Genomic DNA, 27,961 nt, shown 5'->3' on the forward strand with positions numbered 1-27,961 from the left:
CAATATTATTCGTGATATAAGCTACCGTATAGCAGTTCTTGCTCGCAAACAACAACAACAAATTGGCATCCTTCCCGTCACAAGTGTTCCGGAAACAATGGTCGCAGTGTTTTCACCCATTTTCCTCCTAAATTTAGAGACTTTCTGTTCAACTCTGGTCTCACTTTCTGTCACTTAAACTCCATTTCAGGTGTTTTTAGTAACTTCTGTCTGTCTGTCTTCCCGCGGGGAGTTTTACTGTCTGATTGAGGCTCATGACCGCAAAACAAACCCGGAAAAGAAGTGAACTACTGACTCGTATTATTCTCCGAGTTGATCATCCCGTTGTAGTCAGCTGGTCGCGTGTCTTCTGGACTCATGTTTAGCACCTGTGAATGTTTTACTCAATAGATGTGTGTTTTTAACGGTGTCTGGTTGGAGTCTGTTTTGGAACGAGAGAACGGGACGATTCCGGTAAATGAACGTGACAGAAGTACCGACTATCACAGAAATACTTTTGAAGATCATGAGTGTACAAATTAACACGAAAATATGGGTTTATATTCTTTAATATTAGTGATTTATGTGCTTTTATGTGACATTAACTGATTTCTCTCCGTCTTTTCTTTCAAGCGGTCAGACAGCGACGCCCTGCGGCAGGTCGGTAAAACTGCAGCGGATACTTGTTTGAGAATGTAAACAAAAGTAAGAGTTTCTCTTTCTGTTTTCACCACTTTACAGAAAATAGAAGCAGAAGAAGACAGATTTCACCCCACAGACATATTTTAATGTTCAGAGACACCAAACACGACAAAAAAACCAACTGAAGGATGTTTTAAAAAAGGCAGTTTCAGATCAGCAGACCAGGTGACCAGAGATGTCAGAGTGCTTCCTGCAGGGCTGTTAGAGGAGGAGCGTCGAGGAGGAGGGTCTACTGAGGCCTTTGTTCACGTGACTCCTGTTGTCCTGTCATGCTCCGCTGACGTCATGCAGCTTGACTAGATTACCCAGAGTGCCTCAGCCCCTCTGACAGACTCAAACTGGACCTGGACCAGCAGAATTAAAGCCCGATCCGGTCCCACAGAACCCGTAATATCCATTTCACCTACATAACCTACGTGGTGACTCCTGGGGCCGTTTCCTCTGTTGCTTTCTGTCCATTTCCAGCTGGGTTTAATGTCCCAGCTTCCTCCCGGCGTCCCAGACCCTGTAGTGGAGGCTTCTGCAGACCAGACCTATAAAGAGCCCTTGAAGCCCAGGGTAATGTTGTGAGGCTTCGGCCTTCACACATACTAAAATTGGAACGATACAGAGAAGATTAGCATGGCCCCTGCGCAAGGATGACACGCAAATTCGTGAAGCGTTCCTTATTTTTATAATTTGTCATAGATTGTCATATTTTAGATGTACAATATCTCCCTCTGCTGGCCGCGCGGCGCCACTGCAGCGTTGCAGCAGAGCGGAGCGGAGCAGAGTCTCAGTTTCACAACAAAAACAACAAGAAGACACGCAAATTCGTGAAGCGTTCCTTATTTTCCTACTTTGGCGTTCTTCCTTTATATTTTATAGTTTTGGCACCAAAACTAGAAGGAAGTCAGGAGGAAAACGACCCAGATCACTTTTATTTACTTATTCATTTCTGCCCTGAAACCCGATTTAAACTCTTTTATTTTTCTACAATTTATAACCGCAGTGTTGTGAATCATCAACAGCTTTGTGTTCATTTTTGCCAGAAACTCTGAATTAAAACTCGGCATTTTTCCACTTTTAAATTAAAAACAGTGAGTCGAAAAAAACACTGCACATGTAGGTAGGTAGGTAGGTATTTACTTTATTAATCCCCGAGGGGAACATTTTTTCGCTACAGCAGCATACATACAGAAGCAATAAGACAATAATAGAAACAATAGAATAAAATAATAATAGAATAGAATAGAATAATATAACAATAGAAAAGCAATAAAATAAAATAGCAGTAAAAAATATAAATATAAAATATGAAATGAACAGTATATACAGTACATTATATATCTATATATATAATATACAAACAAACCAAGAAACACAGTCAACAGTGTTATTGTACTGTGATGGATTTTGCCAGAGGTGAGTTATTGTACAGTCTTATTGCAGTGGACAGGAATGATCTCCTGTATCTGGAATGATCTCCTGTATCAGGAATGATCTCCTGTATCAGGAATGATTTCCTGTATCAGGAATGATGTCCTGTATCTGGAATGATCTCCTGTATCAGGAATGATCTCCTGTATCAGGAATGATCTCCTGTATCTGGAATGATCTCCTGTATCAGGAATGATCTCCTGTATCAGGAATGATCTCCTGTATCAGGAATGATCTCCTGTATCTGGAATGATCTCCTGTATCTGGAATGATCTCCTGTATCAGGAATGATCTCCTGTATCAGGAATGATCTCCTGTATCTGGAATGATCTCCTGTATCTGGAATGATCTCCTGTATCTGGAATGATCTCCTGTATCTGGAATGATCTCCTGTATCAGGAATGATCTCCTGTATCAGGAATGATCTCCTGTATCTGGAATGATCTCCTGTATCTGGAATGATCTCCTGTATCAGGAATGATCTCCTGTATCAGGAATGATCTCCTGTATCTGGAATGATCTCCTGTATCAGGAATGATCTCCTGTATCTGGAATGATCTCCTGTATCAGGAATGATCTCCTGTATCAGGAATGATCTCCTGTATCTGGAATGATCTCCTGTATCTGGAATGATCTCCTGTATCAGGAATGATCTTCTGTATCTGGAATGATCTCCTGTATCAGGAATGATCTCCTGTATCTGTCCTTGTGACAGCAGCTGGAGGAATCTTTTGGAGAACGTCCTCCTCTGTCCCTGCAGCAGGTGGTGGAGAGGGTGGTCAGGATTATCCAATATGGACAATAATTTGTTCAGCGTCCTCCTCTCCACCACCTTTTCCAGACTGTCCAGATTGTAGCCGATGATGGAGCCGGCCTTCTTCACCAGTTTGTTAAGTCTGTTGGTGTCTCCGGCTCCAATGCTGCTCCCCCAGCAGACCACAGTGAAGTACAGTTCACTGGCCACAACAGATGGTAGAACATCTCCAACATCTCGCTGCACACATTGAAGGATCGAAGTTTCCTCAAGAAAAAGAGTCGACTCATCACCTTCTTGTAGACAGCGTTGATGTTGGTCTTCCAGTTCAGTCTGTTGTCATGGAGACACCAGGTACTTGTACTCCTCCACCATGTCCACCTCCTCTCCCAGAACTCTCAGCGGTTGTGGAGCCGTTGTCTTCCTCCTGAAATCGACCACCATCTCTCTGGTCTTGGCCACGTTCAGGAGGAGGTGATTTCTACCAGCCCACTCCACAAAGTCCTCCACTACTGTCCTGTACTCGTCCTCCCGTCCATCCCTTATACACCGTCCACTGCAGAGTTATCAGAGAACTTCTGCAGATGGCAGGACTCATGTAGGTAAAGCTGTAATGGTCCTCCACTCCACAATAACACTGTTGTCTGTGTTTCTTGTTTGTTTAAATATAAATATATATATATACACTGTACTGTATATACTGTGCAGTTTTATATTTAATATTTTTTTTGCTGTTATTTTATTGCTTTCCTGTATCTATAGATGCTGCTGTAGTGAAAAATGTCCCCTTGGTGATTAATAAAGTAACTACATACCTACCTACCTACATCCAGACTGAGAAGTCATCTGACCTTTTCCTTTTCCTGTCTTCCTTTGCTCTCTCACTCATCCTCCCCCTCCCCCCCCTGTCTGGACTCCTGTACCTCCCTCCTGGCAGGTCTACCTGTTAGTGCCCTCTGACCTCTGCAGCTCATCCAGAATGCAGCAGCTCCACTTTAACCTCCTACATTCACTTTCTTGATTCTTGTTCTGGTTTGAACCCTCATGGTTCAATGAACTTGTTGTAAGTCGCTTTGGATAAAAGAGTCAGATAAATGAAATGTAAAAACCAAAGGTTTAACTGTTTAGAAGGTCTGATTGATGCACAAGCCAGTCTCCTCTCTGTGGCTCCTCCCCCCGTTCCATTTGTCATTTTACAGAGAAGATTGATCTGAAATTGTAAACTTACGATCTCTCTCATATAGTCTCCTTAGGACGAGGGGGCGTAGCAGAGAGGAATTAGGACAAATCCGGGTCTTCCTATTGGTTTGTTCCAAGTCTGATTCTCGAAATTGGGACAAATCCGGCTCTTCCATTGGCCGGCGGCCCAAGACTGCGCACGGTGATTGGAGGGGGCGGGACATCGTCATCATCACCCATTGGCCCAGAAGACTGTGGGAGAGTTGGGACAGAGAAGATGGAAACATTGCATATATATATATATATATGTATTATACTACATTCATCATATGCATACATAGTACACCAGTCCAGTCCGAGGGCGGGATCGAACCGGCGACCTTCTGCACCCCAGCGCCCCCTTCCCCCCTTCCATCGAGTCTTTTTCGCTTTCTCTGTGGGGGAGGGAGGGTTACCCCAGCGGCCTGGGACCGCCTCGTTAGCCCGGCCTCCACCGGGACAGGCCCTCGGAGCCTCGGAACAGGTGAGGACGCTCATGAGGACCTGCCCGTATTCATTAGTGACCCAGGCGGCCTGTCGGAGGCGGTACCGGCGAGCTGCTTCGTCACCTGACAGAGAGAATATATTATTCAATATTATTCGTGATATAAGCTACCGTATAGCAGTTCTTGCTCGCAAACAACAACAACAAATTGGCATCCTTCCCGTCACAAGTGTTCCGGAAACAATGGTCGCAGTGTTTTCACCCATTTTCCTCCTAAATTTAGAGACTTTCTGTTCAACTCTGGTCTCACTTTCTGTCACTTAAACTCCATTTCAGGTGTTTTTAGTAACTTCTGTCTGTCTGTCTTCCCGCGGGGAGTTTTACTGTCTGATTGAGGCTCATGACCGCAAAACAAACCCGGAAAAGAAGTGAACTACTGACTAGTATTATTCTCCGAGTTGATCATCCCGTTGTAGTCAGCTGGTCGCGTGTCTTCTGGACTCATGTTTAGCACCTGTGAATGTTTTACTCAATAGATGTGTGTTTTTAACGGTGTCTGGTTGGAGTCTGTTTTGGAACGAGAGAACGGGACGATTCCGGCTAAATGAACGTGACAGAAGTACCGACTATCACAGAAATACTTTTGAAGATCATGAGTGTACAAATTAACACGAAAATATGGGTTTATATTCTTTAATATTAGTGATTTATGTGCTTTTATGTGACATTAACTGATTTCTCTCCGTCTTTTCTTTCAAGCGGTCAGACAGCGACGCCCTGCGGCAGGTCGGTAAAACTGCAGCGGATACTTGTTTGAGAATGTAAACAAAAGTAAGAGTTTCTCTTTCTGTTTTCACCACTTTACAGAAAATAGAAGCAGAAGAAGACAGATTTCACCCCACAGACATATTTTAATGTTCAGAGACACCAAACACGACAAAAAAAACCAACTGAAGGATGTTTTAAAAAAGGCAGTTTCAGATCAGCAGACCAGGTGACCAGAGATGTCAGAGTGCTTCCTGCAGGGCTGTTAGAGGAGGAGCGTCGAGGAGGAGGGTCTACTGAGGCCTTTGTTCATGCAGCCTGACTAGATTACCCAGAGTGCCTCAGCCCCTCTGACAGACTCAAACTGGACCTGGACCAGCAGAATTAAAGCCCGATCCGGTCCCACAGAACCCGTAATGTCCATTTCACCTACATAACCTACGTGGTGACTCCTGGGGCCGTTTCCTCTGTTGCTTTCTGTCCATTTCCAGCTGGGTTTAATGTCCCAGCTTCCTCCCGGCGTCCCAGACCCTGTAGTGGAGGCTTCTGCAGACCAGACCTATAAAGAGCCCTTGAAGCCCAGGGTAATGTTGTGAGGCTTCGGCCTTCACACATACTAAAATTGGAACGATACAGAGAAGATTAGCATGGCCCCTGCGCAAGGATGACACGCAAATTCGTGAAGCGGACCTTATTTTTTATAATTTGTCATAGATTGTCATATTTTAGATGTACAATATCTTCCTCTGCTGGCCGCGCGGCGCGGAGCGGAGCAGAGTCTCAGTTTCACAACAAAAACAACAAGAAGACACGCAAATTCGTGAAGCGTTCCTTATTTTCCTACTTTGGCGTTCTTCCTTTATATTTTATAGTTTTGGCACCAAAACTAGAAGGAAGTCAGGAGGAAAACGACCCAGATCACTTTTATTTACTTATTCATTTCTGCCCTGAAACCCGATTTAAACTCTTTTATTTTTCTACAATTTATAACCGCAGTGTTGTGAATCATCAACAGCTTTGTGTTCATTTTTGCCAGAAACTCTGAATTAAAACTCGGCATTTTTCCACTTTTAAATTAAAAACAGTGAGTCGAAAAAAACACTGCACATGTGGGTAAAGCTGTAATGGTCCTTCACTCCACAATAACACTGTTGTCTGTGTTTCTTGTTTGTTTAAATATAAATATATATATACACACTGTACTGTATATACTGTGCAGTTTTATATTTAATATTTTTTTTGCTGTTATTTTATTGCTTTCCTGTATCTATAGATGCTGCTGTAGTGAAAAATGTCCCCTTGGTGATTAATAAAGTAACTACATACCTACCTACCTACATCCAGACTGAGAAGTCATCTGACCTTTTCCTTTTCCTGTCTTCCTTTGCTCTCTCACTCATCCTCCCCCTCCCCCCCCCCTGTCTGGACTCCTGTACCTCCCTCCTGGCAGGTCTACCTGTTAGTGCCCTCTGACCTCTGCAGCTCATCCAGAATGCAGCAGCTCCACTTTAACCTCCTACATTCACTTTCTTGATTCTTGTTCTGGTTTGAACCCTCATGGTTCAATGAACTTGTTGTAAGTCGCTTTGGATAAAAGAGTCAGATAAATGAAATGTAAAAACCAAAGGTTTAACTGTTTAGAAGGTCTGATTGATGCACAAGCCAGTCTCCTCTCTGTGGCTCCTCCCCCCGTTCCATTTGTCATTTTACAGAGAAGATTGATCTGAAATTGTAAACTTACGATCTCTCTCATATAGTCTCCTTAGGACGAGGGGGCGTAGCAGAGAGGAATTAGGACAAATCCGGGTCTTCCTATTGGTTTGTTCCAAGTCTGATTCTCGAAATTGGGACAAATCCGGCTCTTCCATTGGCCGGCGGCCCAAGACTGCGCACGGTGATTGGAGGGGGCGGGACATCGTCATCATCACCCATTGGCCCAGAAGACTGTGGGAGAGTTGGGACAGAGAAGATGGAAACATTGCATATATATATATATATATATATATATATATGTATTATACTACATTCATCATATGCATACATAGTACACCAGTCCAGTCCGAGGGCGGGATCAAACCGGCGACCTTCTGCACCCCAGCGCCCCCTTCCCCCCTTCCATCGAGTCTTTTTCGCTTTCTCTGTGGGGGAGGGAGGGTTACCCCAGCGGCCTGGGAACGCCTCGTTAGCCCGGCCTCCACCGGGACAGGCCCTCGGAGCCTCGGAACAGGTGAGGACGCTCATGAGGACCTGCCCGTATTCATTAGTGACCCAGGCGGCCTGTCGGAGGCGGGTACCGGCGAGCTGCTTCGTCACCTGACAGAGAGAATATATTATTCAATATTATTCGTGATATAAGCTACCGTATAGCAGTTCTTGCTCGCAAACAACAACAACAAATTGGCATCCTTCCCGTCACAAGTGTTCCGGAAACAATGGTCGCAGTGTTTTCACCCATTTTCCTCCTAAATTTAGAGACTTTCTGTTCAACTCTGGTCTCACTTTCTGTCACTTAAACTCCATTTCAGGTGTTTTTAGTAACTTCTGTCTGTCTGTCTTCCCGCGGGGAGTTTTACTGTCTGATTGAGGCTCATGACCGCAAAACAAACCCGGAAAAGAAGTGAACTACTGACTAGTATTATTCTCCGAGTTGATCATCCCGTTGTAGTCAGCTGGTCGCGTGTCTTCTGGACTCATGTTTAGCACCTGTGAATGTTTTACTCAATAGATGTGTGTTTTTAACGGTGTCTGGTTGGAGTCTGTTTTGGAACGAGAGAACGGGACGATTCCGGCTAAATGAACGTGACAGAAGTACCGACTATCACAGAAATACTTTTGAAGATCATGAGTGTACAAATTAACACGAAAATATGGGTTTATATTCTTTAATATTAGTGATTTATGTGCTTTTATGTGACATTTACTGATTTCTCTCCGTCTTTTCTTTCAAGCGGTCAGACAGCGACGCCCTGCGGCAGGTCGGTAAAACTGCAGCGGATACTTGTTTGAGAATGTAAACAAAAGTAAGAGTTTCTCTTTCTGTTTTCACCACTTTACAGAAAATAGAAGCAGAAGAAAACAGATTTCACCCAACAGACATATTTTAATGTTCAGAGACACCAAACACGACAAAAAAAACCAACTGAAGGATGTTTTAAAAAAGGCAGTTTCAGATCAGCAGACCAGGTGACCAGAGATGTCAGAGTGCTTCCTGCAGGGCTGTTAGAGGAGGAGCGTCGAGGAGGAGGGTCTACTGAGGCCTTTGTTCATGCAGCCTGACTAGATTACCCAGAGTGCCTCAGCCCCTCTGACAGACTCAAACTGGACCTGGACCAGCAGAATTAAAGCCCGATCCGGTCCCACAGAACCCGTAATGTCCATTTCACCTACATAACCTACGTGGTGACTCCTGGGGCCGTTTCCTCTGTTGCTTTCTGTCCATTTCCAGCTGGGTTTAATGTCCCAGCTTCCTCCCGGCGTCCCAGACCCTGTAGTGGAGGCTTCTGCAGACCAGACCTATAAAGAGCCCTTGAAGCCCAGGGTAATGTTGTGAGGCTTCGGCCTTCACACATACTAAAATTGGAATGATACAGAGAAGATTAGCATGGCCCTTGTGCAAGGATGACACGCAAATTCGTGAAGCGTTCCTTATTTTCCTACTTTGGCGTTCTTCCTTTATATTTTATAGTTTTGGCACCAAAACTAGAAGGAAGTCAGGAGGAAAACGACCCAGATCACTTTTATTTACTTATTCATTTCTGCCCTGAAACCCGATTTAAACTCTTTTATTTTTCTACAATTTATAACCGCAGTGTTGTGAATCATCAACAGCTTTGTGTTCATTTTTGCCAGAAACTCTGAATTAAAACTCGGCATTTTTCCACTTTTAAATTAAAAACAGTGAGTCGAAAAAAACACTGCACATGTGGGTAAAGCTGTAATGGTCCTTCACTCCACAATAACACTGTTGTCTGTGTTTCTTGTTTGTTTAAATATAAATATATATATACACACTGTACTGTATATACTGTGCAGTTTTATATTTAATATTTTTTTTGCTGTTATTTTATTGCTTTCCTGTATCTATAGATGCTGCTGTAGTGAAAAATGTCCCCTTGGTGATTAATAAAGTAACTACATACCTACCTACCTACATCCAGACTGAGAAGTCATCTGACCTTTTCCTTTTCCTGTCTTCCTTTGCTCTCTCACTCATCCTCCCCCTCCCCCCCCCCCTGTCTGGACTCCTGTACCTCCCTCCTGGCAGGTCTACCTGTTAGTGCCCTCTGACCTCTGCAGCTCATCCAGAATGCAGCAGCTCCACTTTAACCTCCTACATTCACTTTCTTGATTCTTGTTCTGGTTTGAACCCTCATGGTTCAATGAACTTGTTGTAAGTCGCTTTGGATAAAAGAGTCAGATAAATGAAATGTAAAAACCAAAGGTTTAACTGTTTAGAAGGTCTGATTGATGCACAAGCCAGTCTCCTCTCTGTGGCTCCTCCCCCCGTTCCATTTGTCATTTTACAGAGAAGATTGATCTGAAATTGTAAACTTACGATCTCTCTCATATAGTCTCCTTAGGACGAGGGGGCGTAGCAGAGAGGAATTAGGACAAATCCGGGTCTTCCTATTGGTTTGTTCCAAGTCTGATTCTCGAAATTGGGACAAATCCGGCTCTTCCATTGGCCGGCCGCTTTCCTGATGGCCCAAGACGGTGCACGGTGATTGGAGGGGGCGGGACATCGTCATCATCACCCATTGGCCCAGAAGACTGTGGGAGAGTTGGGACAGAGAAGATGGAAACATTGCATATATATATATATGTATATAAATATGTATTATACTACATTCATCATATGCATTCATAGTACACCAGTCCAGTCCGAGGGCGGGATCGAACCGGCGACCTTCTGCACCCCAGCGCCCCCTTCCCCCCTTCCATCGAGTCTTTTTCGCTTTCTCTGTGGGGGAGGGAGGGTTACCCCAGCGGCCTGGGAACGCCTCGTTAGCCCGGCCTCCACCGGGACAGGCCCTCGGAGCCTCGGAACAGGTGAGGACGCTCATGAGGACCTGCCCGTATTCATTAGTGACCCAGGCGGCCTGTCGGAGGCGGTACCGGCGAGCTGCTTCGTCACCTGACAGAGAGAATATATTATTCAATATTATTCGTGATATAAGCTACCGTATAGCAGTTCTTGCTCGCAAACAACAACAACAACAAATTGGCATCCTTCCCGTCACAAGTGTTCCGGAAACAATGGTCGCAGTGTTTTCACCCATTTTCCTCCTAAATTTAGAGACTTTCTGTTCAACTCTGGTCTCACTTTCTGTCACTTAAACTCCATTTCAGGTGTTTTTAGTAACTTCTGTCTGTCTGTCTTCCCGCGGGGAGTTTTACTGTCTGATTGAGGCTCATGACCGCAAAACAAACCCGGAAAAGAAGTGAACTACTGACTCGTATTATTCTCCGAGTTGATCATCCCGTTGTAGTCAGCTGGTCGCGTGTCTTCTGGACTCATGTTTAGCACCTGTGAATGTTTTACTCAATAGATGTGTGTTTTTAACGGTGTCTGGTTGGAGTCTGTTTTGGAACGAGAGAACGGGACGATTCCGGCTAAATGAACGTGACAGAAGTACCGACTATCACAGAAATACTTTTGAAGATCATGAGTGTACAAATTAACACGAAAATATGGGTTTATATTCTTTAATATTAGTGATTTATGTGCTTTTATGTGACATTTACTGATTTCTCTCCGTCTTTTCTTTCAAGCGGTCAGACAGCGACGCCCTGCGGCAGGTCGGTAAAACTGCAGCGGATACTTGTTTGAGAATGTAAACAAAAGTAAGAGTTTCTCTTTCTGTTTTCACCACTTTACAGAAAATAGAAGCAGAAGAAAACAGATTTCACCCAACAGACATATTTTAATGTTCAGAGACACCAAACACGACAAAAAAAACCAACTGAAGGATGTTTTAAAAAAGGCAGTTTCAGATCAGCAGACCAGGTGACCAGAGATGTCAGAGTGCTTCCTGCAGGGCTGTTAGAGGAGGAGCGTCGAGGAGGAGGGTCTACTGAGGCCTTTGTTCATGCAGCCTGACTAGATTACCCAGAGTGCCTCAGCCCCTCTGACAGACTCAAACTGGACCTGGACCAGCAGAATTAAAGCCCGATCCGGTCCCACAGAACCCGTAATGTCCATTTCACCTACATAACCTACGTGGTGACTCCTGGGGCCGTTTCCTCTGTTGCTTTCTGTCCATTTCCAGCTGGGTTTAATGTCCCAGCTTCCTCCCGGCGTCCCAGACCCTGTAGTGGAGGCTTCTGCAGACCAGACCTATAAAGAGCCCTTGAAGCCCAGGGTAATGTTGTGAGGCTTCGGCCTTCACACATACTAAAATTGGAATGATACAGAGAAGATTAGCATGGCCCTTGTGCAAGGATGACACGCAAATTCGTGAAGCGTTCCTTATTTTCCTACTTTGGCGTTCTTCCTTTATATTTTATAGTTTTGGCACCAAAACTAGAAGGAAGTCAGGAGGAAAACGACCCAGATCACTTTTATTTACTTATTCATTTCTGCCCTGAAACCCGATTTAAACTCTTTTATTTTTCTACAATTTATAACCGCAGTGTTGTGAATCATCAACAGCTTTGTGTTCATTTTTGCCAGAAACTCTGAATTAAAACTCGGCATTTTTCCACTTTTAAATTAAAAACAGTGAGTCGAAAAAAACACTGCACATGTGGGTAAAGCTGTAATGGTCCTTCACTCCACAATAACACTGTTGTCTGTGTTTCTTGTTTGTTTAAATATAAATATATATATACACACTGTACTGTATATACTGTGCAGTTTTATATTTAATATTTTTTTTGCTGTTATTTTATTGCTTTCCTGTATCTATAGATGCTGCTGTAGTGAAAAATGTCCCCTTGGTGATTAATAAAGTAACTACATACCTACCTACCTACATCCAGACTGAGAAGTCATCTGACCTTTTCCTTTTCCTGTCTTCCTTTGCTCTCTCACTCATCCTCCCCCTCCCCCCCCCCTGTCTGGACTCCTGTACCTCCCTCCTGGCAGGTCTACCTGTTAGTGCCCTCTGACCTCTGCAGCTCATCCAGAATGCAGCAGCTCCACTTTAACCTCCTACATTCACTTTCTTGATTCTTGTTCTGGTTTGAACCCTCATGGTTCAATGAACTTGTTGTAAGTCGCTTTGGATAAAAGAGTCAGATAAATGAAATGTAAAAACCAAAGGTTTAACTGTTTAGAAGGTCTGATTGATGCACAAGCCAGTCTCCTCTCTGTGGCTCCTCCCCCCGTTCCATTTGTCATTTTACAGAGAAGATTGATCTGAAATTGTAAACTTACGATCTCTCTCATATAGTCTCCTTAGGACGAGGGGGCGTAGCAGAGAGGAATTAGGACAAATCCGGGTCTTCCTATTGGTTTGTTCCAAGTCTGATTCTCGAAATTGGGACAAATCCGGCTCTTCCATTGGCCGGCCGCTTTCCTGATGGCCCAAGACGGCGCACGGTGATTGGAGGGGGCGGGACATCGTCATCATCACCCATTGGCCCAGAAGACTGTGGGAGAGTTGGGATAGAGAAGATGGAAACATTGCATATATATATATATATATGTATTATACTACATTCATCATATGCATACATAGTACACCAGTCCAGTCCGACGGCGGGATCGAACCGGCGACCTTCTGCACCCCAGCGCCCCCTTCCCCCCTTCCATCGAGTCTTTTTCGCTTTCTCTGTGGGGGAGGGAGGGTTACCCCAGCGGCCTGGGACCGCCTCGTTAGCCCGGCCTCCACCGGGACAGGCCCTCGGAGCCTCGGAACCGGTGAGGACGCTCATGAGGACCTGCCCGTATTCATTAGTGACCCAGGCGGCCTGTCGGAGGCGGTACCGGCGAGCTGCTTCGTCACCTGACAGAGAGAATATATTATTCAATATTATTCAATATTATTCGTGATATAAGCTACCGTATAGCAGTTCTTGCTCGCAAACAACAACAACAAATTGGCATCCTTCCCGTCACAAGTGTTCCGGAAACAATGGTCGCAGTGTTTTCACCCATTTTCCTCCTAAATTTAGAGACTTTCTGTTCAACTCTGGTCTCACTTTCTGTCACTTAAACTCCATTTCAGGTGTTTTTAGTAACTTCTGTCTGTCTGTCTTCCCGCGGGGAGTTTTACTGTCTGATTGAGGCTCATGACCGCAAAACAAACCCGGAAAAGAAGTGAACTACTGACTCGTATTATTCTCCGAGTTGATCATCCCGTTGTAGTCAGCTGGTCGCGTGTCTTCTGGACTCATGTTTAGCACCTGTGAATGTTTTACTCAATAGATGTGTGTTTTTAACGGTGTCTGGTTGGAGTCTGTTTTGGAACGAGAGAACGGGACGATTCCGGCTAAATGAACGTGACAGAAGTACCGACTATCACAGAAATACTTTTGAAGATCATGAGTGTACAAATTAACACGAAAATATGGGTTTATATTCTTTAATATTAGTGATTTATGTGCTTTTATGTGACATTAACTGATTTCTCTCCGTCTTTTCTTTCAAGCGGTCAGACAGCGACGCCCTGCGGCAGGTCGGTAAAACTGCAGCGGATACTTGTTTGAGAATGTAAACAAAAGTAAGAGTTTCTCTTTCTGTTTTCACCACTTTACAGAAAATAGAAGCAGAAGAAAACAGATTTCACCCCACAGACATATTTTAATGTTCAGAGACACCAAACACGACAAAAAAAACCAACTGAAGGATGTTTTAAAAAAGGCAGTTTCAGATCAGCAGACCAGGTGACCAGAGATGTCAGAGTGCTTCCTGCAGGGCTGTTAGAGGAGGAGCGTCGAGGAGGAGGGTCTACTGAGGCCTTTGTTCATGCAGCCTGACTAGATTACCCAGAGTGCCTCAGCCCCTCTGACAGACTCAAACTGGACCTGGACCAGCAGAATTAAAGCCCGATCCGGTCCCACAGAACCCGTAATGTCCATTTCACCTACATAACCTACGTGGTGACTCCTGGGGCCGTTTCCTCTGTTGCTTTCTGTCCATTTCCAGCTGGGTTTAATGTCCCAGCTTCCTCCCGGCGTCCCAGACCCTGTAGTGGAGGCTTCTGCAGACCAGACCTATAAAGAGCCCTTGAAGCCCAGTGTAATGTTGTGAGGCTTTGGCCTTCACACATACTAAAATTGGAATGATACAGAGAAGATTAGCATGGCCCTTGTGCAAGGATGACACGCAAATTCGTGAAGCGTTCCTTATTTTCCTACTTTGGCGTTCTTCCTTTATATTTTATAGTTTTGGCACCAAAACTAGAAGGAAGTCAGGAGGAAAACGACCCAGATCACTTTTATTTACTTATTCATTTCTGCCCTGAAACCCGATTTAAACTCTTTTATTTTTCTACAATTTATAACCGCAGTGTTGTGAATCATCAACAGCTTTGTGTTCATTTTTGCCAGAAACTCTGAATTAAAACTCGGCATTTTTCCACTTTTAAATTAAAAACAGTGAGTCGAAAAAAACACTGCACATGTGGGTAAAGCTGTAATGGTCCTTCACTCCACAATAACACTGTTGTCTGTGTTTCTTGTTTGTTTAAATATAAATATATATATACACACTGTACTGTATATACTGTGCAGTTTTATATTTAATATTTTTTTTGCTGTTATTTTATTGCTTTCCTGTATCTATAGATGCTGCTGTAGTGAAAAATGTCCCCTTGGTGATTAATAAAGTAACTACATACCTACCTACCTACATCCAGACTGAGAAGTCATCTGACCTTTTCCTTTTCCTGTCTTCCTTTGCTCTCTCACTCATCCTCCCCCTCCCCCCCCCTGTCTGGACTCCTGTACCTCCCTCCTGGCAGGTCTACCTGTTAGTGCCCTCTGACCTCTGCAGCTCATCCAGAATGCAGCAGCTCCACTTTAACCTCCTACATTCACTTTCTTGATTCTTGTTCTGGTTTGAACCCTCATGGTTCAATGAACTTGTTGTAAGTCGCTTTGGATAAAAGAGTCAGATAAATGAAATGTAAAAACCAAAGGTTTAACTGTTTAGAAGGTCTGATTGATGCACAAGCCAGTCTCCTCTCTGTGGCTCCTCCCCCCGTTCCATTTGTCATTTTACAGAGAAGATTGATCTGAAATTGTAAACTTACGATCTCTCTCATATAGTCTCCTTAGGACGAGGGGGCGTAGCAGAGAGGAATTAGGACAAATCCGGGTCTTCCTATTGGTTTGTTCCAAGTCTGATTCTCGAAATTGGGACAAATCCGGCTCTTCCATTGGCCGGCCGCTTTCCTGATGGCCCAAGACGGCGCACGGTGATTGGAGGGGGCGGGACATCGTCATCATCACCCATTGGCCCAGAAGACTGTGGGAGAGTTGGGATAGAGAAGATGGAAACATTGCATATATATATATATATATGTATTATACTACATTCATCATATGCATACATAGTACACCAGTCCAGTCCGAGGGCGGGATCGAACCGGCGACCTTCTGCACCCCAGCGCCCCCTTCCCCCCTTCCATCGAGTCTTTTTCGCTTTCTCTGTGGGGGAGGGAGGGTTACCCCAGCGGCCTGGGACCGCCTCGTTAGCCCGGCCTCCACCGGGACAGGCCCTCGGAGCCTCGGAACCGGTGAGGACGCTCATGAGGACCTGCCCGTATTCATTAGTGACCCAGGCGGCCTGTCGGAGGCGGTACCGGCGAGCTGCTTCGTCACCTGACAGAGAGAATATATTATTCAATATTATTCAATATTATTCGTGATATAAGCTACCGTATAGCAGTTCTTGCTCGCAAACAACAACAACAAATTGGCATCCTTCCCGTCACAAGTGTTCCGGAAACAATGGTCGCAGTGTTTTCACCCATTTTCCTCCTAAATTTAGAGACTTTCTGTTCAACTCTGGTCTCACTTTCTGTCACTTAAACTCCATTTCAGGTGTTTTTAGTAACTTCTGTCTGTCTGTCTTCCCGCGGGGAGTTTTACTGTCTGATTGAGGCTCATGACCGCAAAACAAACCCGGAAAAGAAGTGAACTACTGACTCGTATTATTCTCCGAGTTGATCATCCCGTTGTAGTCAGCTGGTCGCGTGTCTTCTGGACTCATGTTTAGCACCTGTGAATGTTTTACTCAATAGATGTGTGTTTTTAACGGTGTCTGGTTGGAGTCTGTTTTGGAACGAGAGAACGGGACGATTCCGGCTAAATGAACGTGACAGAAGTACCGACTATCACAGAAATACTTTTGAAGATCATGAGTGTACAAATTAACACGAAAATATGGGTTTATATTCTTTAATATTAGTGATTTATGTGCTTTTATGTGACATTAACTGATTTCTCTCCGTCTTTTCTTTCAAGCGGTCAGACAGCGACGCCCTGCGGCAGGTCGGTAAAACTGCAGCGGATACTTGTTTGAGAATGTAAACAAAAGTAAGAGTTTCTCTTTCTGTTTTCACCACTTTACAGAAAATTGAAGCAGAAGAAGACAGATTTCACCCCACAGACATATTTTAATGTTCAGAGACACCAAACACGACAAAAAAAACCAACTGAAGGATGTTTTAAAAAAGGCAGTTTCAGATCAGCAGACCAGGTGACCAGAGATGTCAGAGTGCTTCCTGCAGGGCTGTTAGAGGAGGAGCGTCGAGGAGGAGGGTCTACTGAGGCCTTTGTTCATGCAGCCTGACTAGATTACCCAGAGTGCCTCAGCCCCTCTGACAGACTCAAACTGGACCTGGACCAGCAGAATTAAAGCCCGATCCGGTCCCACAGAACCCGTAATGTCCATTTCACCTACATAACCTACGTGGTGACTCCTGGGGCCGTTTCCTCTGTTGCTTTCTGTCCATTTCCAGCTGGGTTTAATGTCCCAGCTTCCTCCCGGCGTCCCAGACCCTGTAGTGGAGGCTTCTGCAGACCAGACCTATAAAGAGCCCTTGAAGCCCAGGGTAATGTTGTGAGGCTTCGGCCTTCACACATACTAAAATTGGAATGATACAGAGAAGATTAGCATGGCCCTTGTGCAAGGATGACACGCAAATTCGTGAAGCGTTCCTTATTTTCCTACTTTGGCGTTCTTCCTTTATATTTTATAGTTTTGGCACCAAAACTAGAAGGAAGTCAGGAGGAAAACGACCCAGATCACTTTTATTTACTTATTCATTTCTGCCCTGAAACCCGATTTAAACTCTTTTATTTTTCTACAATTTATAACCGCAGTGTTGTGAATCATCAACAGCTTTGTGTTCATTTTTGCCAGAAACTCTGAATTAAAACTCGGCATTTTTCCACTTTTAAATTAAAAACAGTGAGTCGAAAAAAACACTGCACATGTGGGTAAAGCTGTAATGGTCCTTCACTCCACAATAACACTGTTGTCTGTGTTTCTTGTTTGTTTAAATATAAATATATATATACACACTGTACTGTATATACTGTGCAGTTTTATATTTAATATTTTTTTTGCTGTTATTTTATTGCTTTCCTGTATCTATAGATGCTGCTGTAGTGAAAAATGTCCCCTTGGTGATTAATAAAGTAACTACATACCTACCTACCTACATCCAGACTGAGAAGTCATCTGACCTTTTCCTTTTCCTGTCTTCCTTTGCTCTCTCACTCATCCTCCCCCTCCCCCCCCCTGTCTGGACTCCTGTACCTCCCTCCTGGCAGGTCTACCTGTTAGTGCCCTCTGACCTCTGCAGCTCATCCAGAATGCAGCAGCTCCACTTTAACCTCCTACATTCACTTTCTTGATTCTTGTTCTGGTTTGAACCCTCATGGTTCAATGAACTTGTTGTAAGTCGCTTTGGATAAAAGAGTCAGATAAATGAAATGTAAAAACCAAAGGTTTAACTGTTTAGAAGGTCTGATTGATGCACAAGCCAGTCTCCTCTCTGTGGCTCCTCCCCCCGTTCCATTTGTCATTTTACAGAGAAGATTGATCTGAAATTGTAAACTTACGATCTCTCTCATATAGTCTCCTTAGGACGAGGGGGCGTAGCAGAGAGGAATTAGGACAAATCCGGGTCTTCCTATTGGTTTGTTCCAAGTCTGATTCTCGAAATTGGGACAAATCCGGCTCTTCCATTGGCCGGCCGCTTTCCTGATGGCCCAAGACGGCGCACGGTGATTGGAGGGGGCGGGACATCGTCATCATCACCCATTGGCCCAGAAGACTGTGGGAGAGTTGGGACAGAGAAGATGGAAACATTGCATATATATATATATGTATATAAATATGTATTATACTACATTCATCATATGCATTCATAGTACACCAGTCCAGTCCGAGGGCGGGATCGAACCGGCGACCTTCTGCACCCCAGCGCCCCCTTCCCCCCTTCCATCGAGTCTTTTTCGCTTTCTCTGTGGGGGAGGGAGGGTTACCCCAGCGGCCTGGGAACGCCTCGTTAGCCCGGCCTCCACCGGGACAGGCCCTCGGAGCCTCGGAACAGGTGAGGACGCTCATGAGGACCTGCCCGTATTCATTAGTGACCCAGGCGGCCTGTCGGAGGCGGTACCGGCGAGCTGCTTCGTCACCTGACAGAGAGAATATATTATTCAATATTATTCGTGATATAAGCTACCGTATAGCAGTTCTTGCTCGCAAACAACAACAACAACAACAAATTGGCATCCTTCCCGTCACAAGTGTTCCGGAAACAATGGTCGCAGTGTTTTCACCCATTTTCCTCCTAAATTTAGAGACTTTCTGTTCAACTCTGGTCTCACTTTCTGTCACTTAAACTCCATTTCAGGTGTTTTTAGTAACTTCTGTCTGTCTGTCTTCCCGCGGGGAGTTTTACTGTCTGATTGAGGCTCATGACCGCAAAACAAACCCGGAAAAGAAGTGAACTACTGACTCGTATTATTCTCCGAGTTGATCATCCCGTTGTAGTCAGCTGGTCGCGTGTCTTCTGGACTCATGTTTAGCACCTGTGAATGTTTTACTCAATAGATGTGTGTTTTTAACGGTGTCTGGTTGGAGTCTGTTTTGGAACGAGAGAACGGGACGATTCCGGCTAAATGAACGTGACAGAAGTACCGACTATCACAGAAATACTTTTGAAGATCATGAGTGTACAAATTAACACGAAAATATGGGTTTATATTCTTTAATATTAGTGATTTATGTGCTTTTATGTGACATTAACTGATTTCTCTCCGTCTTTTCTTTCAAGCGGTCAGACAGCGACGCCCTGCGGCAGGTCGGTAAAACTGCAGCGGATACTTGTTTGAGAATGTAAACAAAAGTAAGAGTTTCTCTTTCTGTTTTCACCACTTTACAGAAAATTGAAGCAGAAGAAGACAGATTTCACCCCACAGACATATTTTAATGTTCAGAGACACCAAACACGACAAAAAAAACCAACTGAAGGATGTTTTAAAAAAGGCAGTTTCAGATCAGCAGACCAGGTGACCAGAGATGTCAGAGTGCTTCCTGCAGGGCTGTTAGAGGAGGAGCGTCGAGGAGGAGGGTCTACTGAGGCCTTTGTTCATGCAGCCTGACTAGATTACCCAGAGTGCCTCAGCCCCTCTGACAGACTCAAACTGGACCTGGACCAGCAGAATTAAAGCCCGATCCGGTCCCACAGAACCCGTAATGTCCATTTCACCTACATAACCTACGTGGTGACTCCTGGGGCCGTTTCCTCTGTTGCTTTCTGTCCATTTCCAGCTGGGTTTAATGTCCCAGCTTCCTCCCGGCGTCCCAGACCCTGTAGTGGAGGCTTCTGCAGACCAGACCTATAAAGAGCCCTTGAAGCCCAGGGTAATGTTGTGAGGCTTCGGCCTTCACACATACTAAAATTGGAATGATACAGAGAAGATTAGCATGGCCCTTGTGCAAGGATGACACGCAAATTCGTGAAGCATTCCTTATTTTCCTACTTTGGCGTTCTTCCTTTATATTTTATAGTTTTGGCACCAAAACTAGAAGGAAGTCAGGAGGAAAACGACCCAGATCACTTTTATTTACTTATTCATTTCTGCCCTGAAACCCGATTTAAACTCTTTTATTTTTCTACAATTTATAACCGCAGTGTTGTGAATCATCAACAGCTTTGTGTTCATTTTTGCCAGAAACTCTGAATTAAAACTCGGCATTTTTCCACTTTTAAATTAAAAACAGTGAGTCGAAAAAAACACTGCACATGTGGGTAAAGCTGTAATGGTCCTTCACTCCACAATAACACTGTTGTCTGTGTTTCTTGTTTGTTTAAATATAAATATATATATACACACTGTACTGTATATACTGTGCAGTTTTATATTTAATATTTTTTTTGCTGTTATTTTATTGCTTTCCTGTATCTATAGATGCTGCTGTAGTGAAAAATGTCCCCTTGGTGATTAATAAAGTAACTACATACCTACCTACCTACATCCAGACTGAGAAGTCATCTGACCTTTTCCTTTTCCTGTCTTCCTTTGCTCTCTCACTCATCCTCCCCCTCCCCCCCCCCCTGTCTGGACTCCTGTACCTCCCTCCTGGCAGGTCTACCTGTTAGTGCCCTCTGACCTCTGCAGCTCATCCAGAATGCAGCAGCTCCACTTTAACCTCCTACATTCACTTTCTTGATTCTTGTTCTGGTTTGAACCCTCATGGTTCAATGAACTTGTTGTAAGTCGCTTTGGATAAAAGAGTCAGATAAATGAAATGTAAAAACCAAAGGTTTAACTGTTTAGAAGGTCTGATTGATGCACAAGCCAGTCTCCTCTCTGTGGCTCCTCCCCCCGTTCCATTTGTCATTTTACAGAGAAGATTGATCTGAAATTGTAAACTTACGATCTCTCTCATATAGTCTCCTTAGGACGAGGGGGCGTAGCAGAGAGGAATTAGGACAAATCCGGGTCTTCCTATTGGTTTGTTCCAAGTCTGATTCTCGAAATTGGGACAAATCCGGCTCTTCCATTGGCCGGCCGCTTTCCTGATGGCCCAAGACGGCGCACGGTGATTGGAGGGGGCGGGACATCGTCATCATCACCCATTGGCCCAGAAGACTGTGGGAGAGTTGGGACAGAGAAGATGGAAACATTGCATATATATATATATATATATATATTTAAATATATATATGTATATAAATATGTATTATACTACATTCATCATATGCATACATAGTACACCAGTCCAGTCCGAGGGCGGGATCGAACCGGCGACCTTCTGCACCCCAGCGCCCCCTTCCCCCCTTCCATCGAGTCTTTTTCGCTTTCTCTGTGGGGGAGGGAGGGTTACCCCAGCGGCCTGGGACCGCCTCGTTAGCCCGGCCTCCACCGGGACAGGCCCTCGGAGCCTCGGAACCGGTGAGGACGCTCATGAGGACCTGCCCGTATTCATTAGTGACCCAGGCGGCCTGTCGGAGGCGGTACCGGCGAGCTGCTTCGTCACCTGACAGAGAGAATATATTATTCAATATTATTCAATATTATTCGTGATATAAGCTACCGTATAGCAGTTCTTGCTCGCAAACAACAACAACAAATTGGCATCCTTCCCGTCACAAGTGTTCCGGAAACAATGGTCGCAGTGTTTTCACCCATTTTCCTCCTAAATTTAGAGACTTTCTGTTCAACTCTGGTCTCACTTTCTGTCACTTAAACTCCATTTCAGGTGTTTTTAGTAACTTCTGTCTGTCTGTCTTCCCGCGGGGAGTTTTACTGTCTGATTGAGGCTCATGACCGCAAAACAAACCCGGAAAAGAAGTGAACTACTGACTCGTATTATTCTCCGAGTTGATCATCCCGTTGTAGTCAGCTGGTCGCGTGTCTTCTGGACTCATGTTTAGCACCTGTGAATGTTTTACTCAATAGATGTGTGTTTTTAACGGTGTCTGGTTGGAGTCTGTTTTGGAACGAGAGAACGGGACGATTCCGGCTAAATGAACGTGACAGAAGTACCGACTATCACAGAAATACTTTTGAAGATCATGAGTGTACAAATTAACACGAAAATATGGGTTTATATTCTTTAATATTAGTGATTTATGTGCTTTTATGTGACATTAACTGATTTCTCTCCGTCTTTTCTTTCAAGCGGTCAGACAGCGACGCCCTGCGGCAGGTCGGTAAAACTGCAGCGGATACTTGTTTGAGAATGTAAACAAAAGTAAGAGTTTCTCTTTCTGTTTTCACCACTTTACAGAAAATAGAAGCAGAAGAAGACAGATTTCACCCCACAGACATATTTTAATGTTCAGAGACACCAAACACGACAAAAAAAACCAACTGAAGGATGTTTTAAAAAAGGCAGTTTCAGATCAGCAGACCAGGTGACCAGAGATGTCAGAGTGCTTCCTGCAGGGCTGTTAGAGGAGGAGCGTCGAGGAGGAGGGTCTACTGAGGCCTTTGTTCATGCAGCCTGACTAGATTACCCAGAGTGCCTCAGCCCCTCTGACAGACTCAAACTGGACCTGGACCAGCAGAATTAAAGCCCGATCCGGTCCCACAGAACCCGTAATGTCCATTTCACCTACATAACCTACGTGGTGACTCCTGGGGCCGTTTCCTCTGTTGCTTTCTGTCCATTTCCAGCTGGGTTTAATGTCCCAGCTTCCTCCCGGCGTCCCAGACCCTGTAGTGGAGGCTTCTGCAGACCAGACCTATAAAGAGCCCTTGAAGCCCAGGGTAATGTTGTGAGGCTTCGGCCTTCACACATACTAAAATTGGAATGATACAGAGAAGATTAGCATGGCCCTTGTGCAAGGATGACACGCAAATTCGTGAAGCATTCCTTATTTTCCTACTTTGGCGTTCTTCCTTTATATTTTATAGTTTTGGCACCAAAACTAGAAGGAAGTCAGGAGGAAAACGACCCAGATCACTTTTATTTACTTATTCATTTCTGCCCTGAAACCCGATTTAAACTCTTTTATTTTTCTACAATTTATAACCGCAGTGTTGTGAATCATCAACAGCTTTGTGTTCATTTTTGCCAGAAACTCTGAATTAAAACTCGGCATTTTTCCACTTTTAAATTAAAAACAGTGAGTCGAAAAAAACACTGCACATGTGGGTAAAGCTGTAATGGTCCTTCACTCCACAATAACACTGTTGTCTGTGTTTCTTGTTTGTTTAAATATAAATATATATATACACACTGTACTGTATATACTGTGCAGTTTTATATTTAATATTTTTTTTGCTGTTATTTTATTGCTTTCCTGTATCTATAGATGCTGCTGTAGTGAAAAATGTCCCCTTGGTGATTAATAAAGTAACTACATACCTACCTACCTACATCCAGACTGAGAAGTCATCTGACCTTTTCCTTTTCCTGTCTTCCTTTGCTCTCTCACTCATCCTCCCCCTCCCCCCCCCCCTGTCTGGACTCCTGTACCTCCCTCCTGGCAGGTCTACCTGTTAGTGCCCTCTGACCTCTGCAGCTCATCCAGAATGCAGCAGCTCCACTTTAACCTCCTACATTCACTTTCTTGATTCTTGTTCTGGTTTGAACCCTCATGGTTCAATGAACTTGTTGTAAGTCGCTTTGGATAAAAGAGTCAGATAAATGAAATGTAAAAACCAAAGGTTTAACTGTTTAGAAGGTCTGATTGATGCACAAGCCAGTCTCCTCTCTGTGGCTCCTCCCCCCGTTCCATTTGTCATTTTACAGAGAAGATTGATCTGAAATTGTAAACTTACGATCTCTCTCATATAGTCTCCTTAGGACGAGGGGGCGTAGCAGAGAGGAATTAGGACAAATCCGGGTCTTCCTATTGGTTTGTTCCAAGTCTGATTCTCGAAATTGGGACAAATCCGGCTCTTCCATTGGCCGGCCGCTTTCCTGATGGCCCAAGACGGCGCACGGTGATTGGAGGGGGCGGGACATCGTCATCATCACCCATTGGCCCAGAAGACTGTGGGAGAGTTGGGACAGAGAAGATGGAAACATTGCATATATATATATATATATATATATATATTTAAATATATATATGTATATAAATATGTATTATACTACATTCATCATATGCATACATAGTACACCAGTCCAGTCCGAGGGCGGGATCGAACCGGCGACCTTCTGCACCCCAGCGCCCCCTTCCCCCCTTCCATCGAGTCTTTTTCGCTTTCTCTGTGGGGGAGGGAGGGTTACCCCAGCGGCCTGGGACCGCCTCGTTAGCCCGGCCTCCACCGGGACAGGCCCTCGGAGCCTCGGAACCGGTGAGGACGCTCATGAGGACCTGCCCGTATTCATTAGTGACCCAGGCGGCCTGTCGGAGGCGGTACCGGCGAGCTGCTTCGTCACCTGACAGAGAGAATATATTATTCAATATTATTCAATATTATTCGTGATATAAGCTACCGTATAGCAGTTCTTGCTCGCAAACAACAACAACAAATTGGCATCCTTCCCGTCACAAGTGTTCCGGAAACAATGGTCGCAGTGTTTTCACCCATTTTCCTCCTAAATTTAGAGACTTTCTGTTCAACTCTGGTCTCACTTTCTGTCACTTAAACTCCATTTCAGGTGTTTTTAGTAACTTCTGTCTGTCTGTCTTCCCGCGGGGAGTTTTACTGTCTGATTGAGGCTCATGACCGCAAAACAAACCCGGAAAAGAAGTGAACTACTGACTCGTATTATTCTCCGAGTTGATCATCCCGTTGTAGTCAGCTGGTCGCGTGTCTTCTGGACTCATGTTTAGCACCTGTGAATGTTTTACTCAATAGATGTGTGTTTTTAACGGTGTCTGGTTGGAGTCTGTTTTGGAACGAGAGAACGGGACGATTCCGGCTAAATGAACGTGACAGAAGTACCGACTATCACAGAAATACTTTTGAAGATCATGAGTGTACAAATTAACACGAAAATATGGGTTTATATTCTTTAATATTAGTGATTTATGTGCTTTTATGTGACATTAACTGATTTCTCTCCGTCTTTTCTTTCAAGCGGTCAGACAGCGACGCCCTGCGGCAGGTCGGTAAAACTGCAGCGGATACTTGTTTGAGAATGTAAACAAAAGTAAGAGTTTCTCTTTCTGTTTTCACCACTTTACAGAAAATAGAAGCAGAAGAAGACAGATTTCACCCCACAGACATATTTTAATGTTCAGAGACACCAAACACGACAAAAAAAACCAACTGAAGGATGTTTTAAAAAAGGCAGTTTCAGATCAGCAGACCAGGTGACCAGAGATGTCAGAGTGCTTCCTGCAGGGCTGTTAGAGGAGGAGCGTCGAGGAGGAGGGTCTACTGAGGCCTTTGTTCATGCAGCCTGACTAGATTACCCAGAGTGCCTCAGCCCCTCTGACAGACTCAAACTGGACCTGGACCAGCAGAATTAAAGCCCGATCCGGTCCCACAGAACCCGTAATGTCCATTTCACCTACATAACCTACGTGGTGACTCCTGGGGCCGTTTCCTCTGTTGCTTTCTGTCCATTTCCAGCTGGGTTTAATGTCCCAGCTTCCTCCCGGCGTCCCAGACCCTGTAGTGGAGGCTTCTGCAGACCAGACCTATAAAGAGCCCTTGAAGCCCAGTGTAATGTTGTGAGGCTTTGGCCTTCACACATACTAAAATTGGAATGATACAGAGAAGATTAGCATGGCCCTTGTGCAAGGATGACACGCAAATTCGTGAAGCGTTCCTTATTTTCCTACTTTGGCGTTCTTCCTTTATATTTTATAGTTTTGGCACCAAAACTAGAAGGAAGTCAGGAGGAAAACGACCCAGATCACTTTTATTTACTTATTCATTTCTGCCCTGAAACCCGATTTAAACTCTTTTATTTTTCTACAATTTATAACCGCAGTGTTGTGAATCATCAACAGCTTTGTGTTCATTTTTGCCAGAAACTCTGAATTAAAACTCGGCATTTTTCCACTTTTAAATTAAAAACAGTGAGTCGAAAAAAACACTGCACATGTGGGTAAAGCTGTAATGGTCCTTCACTCCACAATAACACTGTTGTCTGTGTTTCTTGTTTGTTTAAATATAAATATATATATACACACTGTACTGTATATACTGTGCAGTTTTATATTTAATATTTTTTTTGCTGTTATTTTATTGCTTTCCTGTATCTATAGATGCTGCTGTAGTGAAAAATGTCCCCTTGGTGATTAATAAAGTAACTACATACCTACCTACCTACATCCAGACTGAGAAGTCATCTGACCTTTTCCTTTTCCTGTCTTCCTTTGCTCTCTCACTCATCCTCCCCCTCCCCCCCCCCTGTCTGGACTCCTGTACCTCCCTCCTGGCAGGTCTACCTGTTAGTGCCCTCTGACCTCTGCAGCTCATCCAGAATGCAGCAGCTCCACTTTAACCTCCTACATTCACTTTCTTGATTCTTGTTCTGGTTTGAACCCTCATGGTTCAATGAACTTGTTGTAAGTCGCTTTGGATAAAAGAGTCAGATAAATGAAATGTAAAAACCAAAGGTTTAACTGTTTAGAAGGTCTGATTGATGCACAAGCCAGTCTCCTCTCTGTGGCTCCTCCCCCCGTTCCATTTGTCATTTTACAGAGAAGATTGATCTGAAATTGTAAACTTACGATCTCTCTCATATAGTCTCCTTAGGACGAGGGGGCGTAGCAGAGAGGAATTAGGACAAATCCGGGTCTTCCTATTGGTTTGTTCCAAGTCTGATTCTCGAAATTGGGACAAATCCGGCTCTTCCATTGGCCGGCCGCTTTCCTGATGGCCCAAGACGGCGCACGGTGATTGGAGGGGGCGGGACATCGTCATCATCACCCATTGGCCCAGAAGACTGTGGGAGAGTTGGGATAGAGAAGATGGAAACATTGCATATATATATATATATATGTATTATACTACATTCATCATATGCATACATAGTACACCAGTCCAGTCCGACGGCGGGATCGAACCGGCGACCTTCTGCACCCCAGCGCCCCCTTCCCCCCTTCCATCGAGTCTTTTTCGCTTTCTCTGTGGGGGAGGGAGGGTTACCCCAGCGGCCTGGGACCGCCTCGTTAGCCCGGCCTCCACCGGGACAGGCCCTCGGAGCCTCGGAACCGGTGAGGACGCTCATGAGGACCTGCCCGTATTCATTAGTGACCCAGGCGGCCTGTCGGAGGCGGTACCGGCGAGCTGCTTCGTCACCTGACAGAGAGAATATATTATTCAATATTATTCAATATTATTCGTGATATAAGCTACCGTATAGCAGTTCTTGCTCGCAAACAACAACAACAAATTGGCATCCTTCCCGTCACAAGTGTTCCGGAAACAATGGTCGCAGTGTTTTCACCCATTTTCCTCCTAAATTTAGAGACTTTCTGTTCAACTCTGGTCTCACTTTCTGTCACTTAAACTCCATTTCAGGTGTTTTTAGTAACTTCTGTCTGTCTGTCTGTCTTCCCGCGGGGAGTTTTACTGTCTGATTGAGGCTCATGACCGCAAAACAAACCCGGAAAAGAAGTGAACTACTGACTCGTATTATTCTCCGAGTTGATCATCCCGTTGTAGTCAGCTGGTCGCGTGTCTTCTGGACTCATGTTTAGCACCTGTGAATGTTTTACTCAATAGATGTGTGTTTTTAACGGTGTCTGGTTGGAGTCTGTTTTGGAACGAGAGAACGGGACGATTCCGGCTAAATGAACGTGACAGAAGTACCGACTATCACAGAAATACTTTTGAAGATCATGAGT

The 27,961-nt window shown here is 44.5% G+C and overlaps 9 non-coding genes across 9 annotated transcripts; all 9 read left to right on the top strand.

Moving 5' to 3' along the window:
- The first annotated feature begins 1,247 nt into the window (after window positions 1-1,247).
- Window positions 1,248-1,354, top strand: LOC138195723 (U6 spliceosomal RNA). Its single transcript, XR_011178041.1, has one exon. It is a non-coding gene; the product is annotated as a U6 spliceosomal RNA (small nuclear RNA).
- Window positions 1,355-5,874: 4,520 nt separating this feature from the next.
- On the top strand, window positions 5,875-5,981 carry LOC138195731 (U6 spliceosomal RNA). The gene has a single exon (XR_011178049.1). It is a non-coding gene; the product is annotated as a U6 spliceosomal RNA (small nuclear RNA).
- A 2,847-nt stretch (window positions 5,982-8,828) lies between these two features.
- On the top strand, window positions 8,829-8,935 carry LOC138195716 (U6 spliceosomal RNA). Its single transcript, XR_011178035.1, has one exon. It is a non-coding gene; the product is annotated as a U6 spliceosomal RNA (small nuclear RNA).
- Window positions 8,936-11,652: 2,717 nt separating this feature from the next.
- Window positions 11,653-11,759, top strand: LOC138195718 (U6 spliceosomal RNA). Its single transcript, XR_011178036.1, has one exon. It is a non-coding gene; the product is annotated as a U6 spliceosomal RNA (small nuclear RNA).
- A 2,715-nt stretch (window positions 11,760-14,474) lies between these two features.
- Window positions 14,475-14,581, top strand: LOC138195727 (U6 spliceosomal RNA). The gene has a single exon (XR_011178045.1). It is a non-coding gene; the product is annotated as a U6 spliceosomal RNA (small nuclear RNA).
- Window positions 14,582-17,295: 2,714 nt separating this feature from the next.
- Window positions 17,296-17,402, top strand: LOC138195719 (U6 spliceosomal RNA). The gene has a single exon (XR_011178037.1). It is a non-coding gene; the product is annotated as a U6 spliceosomal RNA (small nuclear RNA).
- Window positions 17,403-20,120: 2,718 nt separating this feature from the next.
- On the top strand, window positions 20,121-20,227 carry LOC138195724 (U6 spliceosomal RNA). Its single transcript, XR_011178042.1, has one exon. It is a non-coding gene; the product is annotated as a U6 spliceosomal RNA (small nuclear RNA).
- A 2,748-nt stretch (window positions 20,228-22,975) lies between these two features.
- Window positions 22,976-23,082, top strand: LOC138195725 (U6 spliceosomal RNA). The gene has a single exon (XR_011178043.1). It is a non-coding gene; the product is annotated as a U6 spliceosomal RNA (small nuclear RNA).
- A 2,752-nt stretch (window positions 23,083-25,834) lies between these two features.
- LOC138195728 (U6 spliceosomal RNA) lies at window positions 25,835-25,941 on the top strand. Its single transcript, XR_011178046.1, has one exon. It is a non-coding gene; the product is annotated as a U6 spliceosomal RNA (small nuclear RNA).
- The last annotated feature ends 2,020 nt before the right edge of the window (window positions 25,942-27,961 follow it).

The sequence above is a fragment of the Embiotoca jacksoni genome, unplaced genomic scaffold (genome assembly GCF_022577435.1).
Source record: "Embiotoca jacksoni isolate LCO1_2020_lvr unplaced genomic scaffold, fEmbJac1.0.p SCAF_122, whole genome shotgun sequence".
Taxonomy (NCBI): domain Eukaryota; kingdom Metazoa; phylum Chordata; class Actinopteri; family Embiotocidae; genus Embiotoca; species Embiotoca jacksoni.